Source organism: Herpailurus yagouaroundi, unplaced genomic scaffold, assembly GCF_014898765.1.
Source record: "Herpailurus yagouaroundi ecotype Mexico unplaced genomic scaffold, PumYag 221, whole genome shotgun sequence".
Taxonomy (NCBI): Eukaryota; Metazoa; Chordata; class Mammalia; order Carnivora; family Felidae; genus Herpailurus; species Herpailurus yagouaroundi.
This window is the reverse complement of record NW_024412452.1, coordinates 9198042-9205548: the sequence shown is the minus strand read 5'-3', so window position 1 is coordinate 9205548 and position 7507 is coordinate 9198042.

Sequence of the window (7507 nt, the reverse complement as noted above, 5' to 3'; positions counted from 1 at the left end):
TTTGATGAGGTCCCAGTAGTTCACTTTTGCTTTTGTTTTCCTTGCCTCTGGAGATGTGTTGAGTAAGAAGTTGCTGCAGCCAATGTCAAAGAGGTTTTTGCCTGCTTTCACCTCGAGGGTTTTGATGGCTTCCTGTCTTACATTTGGGTCTTTCATCCATTTTGAGTTTATTTTTGTGTATGGTGTAAGAAAGTGGTCCGGGTTCATTTTTCTGCATGTCGCTATCCAGTTTTCCCAGCACCACTTGCTGAAGAGACTGTCTTTATTCCATTGGATATTCTTTCCTGCTTTGTCAGAGATTAGTTGGACATAGTTTGTGGGTCCATTTCTGGGATCTCTATTCTGTTCCAATGATCTGAGTGTCTGTTCTTGCACCAGTACCATACTGTCTTGATGATTACAGCTTTGTAGTATAGCTTGAAGTCTGGGATTGTGATGCTTCCTGCTTTGGTTTTCTTTTTCAAGATTTCTTTGGCTATTTGGGGTATTTTCTGGTTCCATACAAATTCCAGGATTATTTATTCTAGCTCTGTGAAGAATGCTTGTGTTATTTTGATATGGATTGCATTGAATATGTAGATTGCTTTGGGTACTATTGACATTTTAACAATATTTGTTCTTCCTATCCAGAAGCATGGAATCTTTTTTCATATTTTGAGTCTTCTTCAATTTCTTTCATAAGCTTTCTATAGTTTTCAGTGTATAGATTTTTCACCTCTTTGGTTAGATTTATTCCTAGATATTTTATGGTTTTTGGTGCAATTGTAAATGGAATTGATTCCTTGATTTCTCTTTCTGTTGCTTCATTGTTGGTATATAGGAATGCAACCGATTTCTGTGCATTGATTTTATATCCTGCAACTTTGCTGAATTCATGAATCAATTCTAGCAGTTTTTTGATGGAATCTTTTGGGTTTTCCATATAGAGTATCATGTCATCTGTGAAGAGTGAAAATTTGACCTCCTCCTGGAAGATTTGGATGCCTTTTATTTCTTTGTGTTGTCTGATTGCAGAGGCTAAGACTTCCAATACTCTGTTGAATAACAGTGGTGACAGTGGACATCCCTGTCTTGTTCCTGACCTTAGGGGGAATGTTCTCAGTTTTTCCCCATTGAGGATGATATTAGCATTGGAGTGTTCATATATGGCTTTTATGATCTCGATGTATGCTCCTTCTATCCCTACTTTCTTGAGGGTTTTGATTAAGAAAGCATGCTGTATTTTGTCAAATGCTTTCTCTGCACCTATTGAGAGGATCATATGGTTCTTGTTCTTTCTTTTATTGATGTGGTGAATCATGTGAATTGTTTTGCAGATATTGAACCAGCCCTGCATTCCAGGTATAAATCCCACTTGGTCATGGTGAATAATTTTTTTACTGTATTGTTGGATCCAGTTGGCTCATATCTTGTTGAGGATTTTTGTATCCACATTCACCAGGGAAATTGGTCTATAGTTCTTTTTAGTGGGGTCTCTCTCTAGTTTTGGAATTAAAGTAATGCTGGCTTCCTAGAAAGAGTTTGGAAGTTTTCCTTCCATTTCTATTTTTTTGGAACAGCTTCAAGATTTTAGGTGTTAACTCTTCCTTAAATGTTTGGTAGAATTCCCCTGGAAAGCCATCTGGCCCTGGACTCTTGTTTTTTTGGGGAGATTTTTGATTACTAATTTGATTTTCTTACTGGTTATGAGTCTGTTCAAACTTTCTATTTATTCCTCTTTCAGTTTTAGTAGTGTATATATGTTTCTAGGAATTTGTCCATTTCTTCCAGATTGCCCATTTTATTGACGTATAATCGCTCATAATATTCTCTTATTACTGTTTGTATTTCTGCTGTGTTGGTTGTGATCTCTTCTCTTTCATTCTTGATTTTATTTATTTGGGTCCTTTCCTTTTTCTTTTTGGTCAAACTGGCTAGTGGTTTATCAATTTTGTTAATTCTCTCAAAGAACCAGCTTCTGGTTTCATTGATCTGTTCTACTGTTTTTTTGTTTGTTTGTTTGTTTCGACAGCATTAATTTCTGCTGTAATCTTTATTATTTCCTGTCTTCTGCTGGTGTTGGGTTTTATTTGCTGTTCTTTTTCAACTCTTTAAGGTGTAAGGTTAGGTTGTGTATCTGAGACCTTCCTTCTTTAGGAAGGCCTGGATTGCTATATACTTTCCTCTTATGACTGCCTTTCCTGCGTCCCAGAGGTTTTGGGTTGTGGTGCTCTCATTTTCATTGGCTTCCATGAATTTTTTAATTTCCTCTTTAACTTCTTGGTTAGCCCATTCATTCTTTAGTAGGATTTTCTTCAGTCTCCAAGTATTTGTTACCTTTCCAAATTTTGGTCTTGTGGTTGAGTTTGAGTTTCATAGCGTCGTAGTCTCAAAATATGCACAGTATGATCTTGATCTTTTTGCACTTGTTGAAGGCTGATTTGTGTCCCAGTATGTGGTGTATTCTGGAGAACGTTCCATGTGCACTGGAGAAGAATGTAGATTCTGCTGCTTTAGAATGAAATTTTCTGAATATATCTGTTAAGTCCATCTGGTCCAGTGAGTCATTCAAAGCCATTGTTTCCTTGTTGATTTTTTGATCAGATGATCTGTGCATTGCTGTGAGTGGGGTGTTGTGGTCTCCTACTATTACGGTATTACTATTGATGAGTTTCTTTATGTTTGTGATTAATTGATTTATATATTTGGGTGCTTACACATTTGGCACATAAATTTTTAAAATTGTTAGGTCTTCTTGGTGGATAGACCCCTTGATTATGATATAATGCCCCTCTACATCTCTTGATACAGTCTTTATTGTAACATTTAGATTTTCTGATATAAGTATGGCTACTCCGGCTTTCTTTTGTTGACCATTAGCATGATAGATGGTTCTCTATCCCCTTATTTTCAATATGAAGGTGTCTTTAGGTCTAAAGTGGGTCTCTTGTAAACAGCATATAGATGGATCTTGTTTTCTTATCCATTCTGTTACCCTGTGTCTTTTGATTGGAGCATTGAACCCATTGATGTTTAGAGTGAGTTCTAAAAGATAATAGTCCTTTCTAGTCTTTGTTTCTTTGGGTCTTTATTTACCTGTTTTTTTGTTTGTTTGTTTGTTTTTTCATCTTTTCTTCCCTCAGAAAGTCTCCCTTAAACTTTCTTGCAGGGCTGGTTAGTGGTCACAAACTCCTTTAATTTTTGTTTGTCTGGGAAACTTTATCTCTCCTTCTATTTTGAATGACAGTATTGCTAGATAAAGAATTCTTGGCTGCATATTTTTCTGATTCAGCACATTGAATATATCCTGCTACTCCTTTCTGGCCCACCAAGTTTCTGTGGCTAGGTCTGCTGCAAACCTGATCTGTCTTCCCTTGTAGGTTAGGGACTTTTTTTCCCTTGCTACTTCATGATTCTCTCCTTGCCTGAGTATTTTGTGACTTTGAGTATGATATGCCTTGTTGATGGTCGATTTTTGTTAAAACTAATGGGGGTCCTCTGTGCTTCCTGGATTTTGATGTCTGTGTCTTTCCCCAGGTTAGGAACATTTTCTGCTATGATTTACTCACATAACCCTTCTACCCCTATTTCTCTCTCTTCCTTTTCTGGGACCCCTATGATTCTGATGTTGTTCCTTTTTAATGAGTCCCTGATTTCTCTAATTCTCAAATCATGCTCTTTTGCTTTAATCTCCCTCTTTTTTTCTGATTCATTATTCTCCGTAAGTTTGTCCACTATATCACTGATTCTCTGTTCTGCCTCATCCATCCTTGTTGCTGTGGCATCTATTCATGATGGCAGCTCAATTATGCCATTTTTTATTTCATCCTGACTAGTTTTTACTTCTTTTATCTCTGCAGAAAAGGAGTCTAATCTCTTCGACTCCAGCTAGTATTCTTATTATCATGATTCTAAATTCTGGTTCAGACATCTTGCTTGTATCTGGGTTGATTAAATCCCTGGCTGTTGTTTCTTCGTGCTCTTTCTTTTAGGGTGAATTCCTTCCTTTCATCATTTTGAAGGGAGAAAAGGAATTAATGATGTAGAAAAAATTAAAAAAAAATTAAAAAATATTAAAATTAAAAAATTAAACACACACACACAAATCCAATAAATGATGGTAGATTCTAGGTGGGTTTTGGCCTGGGTGTTGAAAGTGGTTTTATAGATTAGAGAAAAAAGAGGGGAAAGGAAATCATTTGAGAATTTGAAAAAATGAGTACACTGAAGTAGACTAAAATGAAATGGTGGGAGTTAGAATTTGAAAAAATTAACACAAAAGTAAAAAATATAGTAGAAAAAAATTAAGGAAAATATTTTTAATAAAAAATTAAAAATAAAAATGAATTTTTTCCATTCTCATATTCAAGAAAAAGAGAAAAAGAAAAGAAACGAAAAAGAGAAAAAAGAGGGAAAAATAAGGAAATTGTTTGAAAATTTGAAAAAGTGAATATAGTGTAGTAGACTAAAATAAAATGATAGAAATAAAACAGAATTTGAAAAAAATTTACATAAGAGGAAAAAATGTAGTAATAAAATGAAAGAAATATATTTTTAATAGAAATTGAAAGTAAAAGTGAAACTTTTCTCTTTATTCAGGAAAAAGAAAAGAAATGAAAAAGAAAAAATAAAAAGAAAAAAGGAAATCATTTGAAAAATTTGAAAAAGTGAATACACTAAAGTACACTAAGATAAAATGATGAAAGTAAAATAGAATTTGAAAAAAATTTACACAAAAGTAAAAAAGTATAGTAAAAAAATAAAGAAAAATTATTTTTAATAAAAATTGTAAATAAAAATGAATTTTTTCTCTTTTTGTATTCAAGAAAAAAAAAGAAGTGTAAAAGAGAAAAAAAAGAAAATTGAATAGATGGACCTGCTAACAGATTGAAGTAGGACTGAAATTGATTTGTTTTCCCCTAGAAGTCAGTCTATGTAGTGCTTTATAGTCCATAAACTAAGCTGGCGGTGAGAGTTGTGTTCTTGAAGAGAGAGGTTGGCCCAATTGGGTGGGGCTCAGTGTAACAGCTCCATTCTCCACTAGATGGCGCTGCTGGCCTACTGGGGTGGAGTGATGTGGTGGTCGTAGTTTCGTATGTGCATGTGCGGGAGCGGTGAAAATGGCGTCACCCTACCCAGTCTCTAGTATCAGAACTCTGTTCTCCCTGATCAGCAATCACACACCAATCCTCTGTCTTCAGCTTTCGTTCACTCCCCACTTTTTCACTGTCTGTGATCAAGCCCCAGGCAGTACCTCTCTCTCAAGTTTTGTGTCAGATGTGGATGTTTTCCCTGGCCCCTTACTTCTGAAGGACTGTGCCTTTGACCTGTTCCACTCCTCTGCGGGAGGGTCTCACGGAGCAATGACTGAATATCGCCTGCACCCAGGAACACCCACTGGACCCTGCTGTTGCTGGTGCTCCGAGACTGCAGCTAGGTGCCAGCCTGCCCCAGAAAAACTTCACGAGACAGTGTAGCAGCATTTCAGGGATTATGGAAAATCACAACACACATCTGGCACCAGGATTCACCCTTAATGACCTTGCCCCAGCACTAGTGAATGTGGCCACCTTCTGGGGTCTGCTGGGACCAGGTGGCTTCAACAGTCTCTACCAAGTGCCCTTCCAGCAGTGGAACCGCTTTTCTCTGTGTGGCCCAAGAACCTCCCGGACCCCACTCTGTGCCTGGGTATTCACCTTCCCACCAGAGCACCTCCAGGTATGGAACTGTGGAGTTGCAGACTTTGCACTCCTCTTGTTTACAGTCTTAATGGAATTTAAACCCTCTCCTTTCTCCTTTCTCCCTTTTTTAGTTTAGTCCCTGCGGCTGTGTCCAATTTTCCACTTTCTCTCCAACTGCTTTTGGGGAGGGGTGCTTTTCCCGTATTCTCCCCCACCCAGTCTCCATCCTCTCCCCTCCCGCAAAAGCACCTCCCTTCCTGCGGCTTCTCGCTCCCCAAGTTCACCTCTCCATTCCGCGTACCTGCTGAATTCTGTGCTTCAGGTTGTTCAGATTGTTGAGAAAACTCAGATCAGTTTTCTAGGTGTGCAGGATGGTTTAGTGTTGGTCTGGCTGCATTTCATTGACGTGAGACACACAAAAAACTTCCATGCTGTTCCACCATTGTGGCTCCTCCCCAAGCCAATGATAATATTGATTTCATGGCATGTGAAGATGAAATCTGATAATGCACATGAAATACTTGGCACAAGAGATCCGGAGCATAAATCTTGTTATCACTGTTATCATCTTTATTATTACATTTGAGTTGGGAGAGGGGAGGAAGGAATTCTTCTGTTCTGCTTTTCAAACCTTCAAACTTTTCTAGAGCGCACATTTCTGCTTTCACTCACATGTCTTTTCCTTTATCAAACAAAGACCTTGGGGATATTGTATTCCATTCCCCTTCGCCTGCACCATGTTGTAAACAGATGCAATACAGGTAACATGAACACCCAGGGCCAAAGAGTTCCAAGCTTTAGGGGGATATATAGAAAAAGGCAAGGGCTGGTCACTCATCCTGGCTTCAGGATAGCTGGGAGTAATTTTATGCCGGTGTAAAAGCTCAATGTCATCTTTTTTTTGAAAAATTAGCTGACAGAATCATGTCTTTTTCAGGCCATGGGACCATGAAGCCACTGCAGTAAGAGAGGTCTTCCAGAACTTGCAGAGTAGGGTGTGGGTCTTCCCATTCTGCCTACTGTGGTCATCCTTTTGAGGACTTATTCTCAGTCCCTTAGGAGACATGGAGACCAAATTCTGTGCTGGAAATCTACAAAAAGATCCATGACAGTCACCTGGTAGGGGTAAGAAGTTGCTGGGGCTTGATGCTTCTGAGCCAAGGCATCCAGTTCCAAATCCAAGGCCAGTGTAGATTGAAGCCAAGAGTGGTCCTGATAATGTAAAGTATCCGATGCAAAATAAATGCTTCTTGTCCCATAGATATTGCCCTAGAAAAGCACCTGAGCCTGCCCAGCCACAACTTGGCATCATCAGCAACATGAGAAGCAGAGAACCTTATTGTTTCTTTTTTTTTTATTTATATATGAAATTTATTGTCAAATTGGTTTCCATACAACACCCAGTGCTCATCCCAAAAGGTGCCCTCCTCAATACCCATCACCCACCCTCTCCTCCCTCCCACCCCCCATCAACCCTCAGTTTGCTCTCAGTTCTCAACAGTCTCTTATGCTTTGGCTCTCTCCCACTCTAACCTCTTTTTTTTTTTTCCTTCCCCTCCCCCATGGGTTCCTGTTAAGTTTCTCAGGATCCACATAAGAGTGAAACCATATGGTATCTGTCTTTCTCTGTATGGCTTATTTCACTTAGCATCACACTCTCCAGTTCCATCCACGTTGCTACAAAAGGCCATATTTCATTTTTTCTCATTGCCACGTAGTATTCCATAGTGTATATAAACCACAATTTCTTTATCCATTCATCAGTTGATGGACATTTAGGCTCTTTCCATAATTTGGCTATTGTTGAGAGTGCTGCTATGAACATTGGGGTACAAGTGCCCCTATGC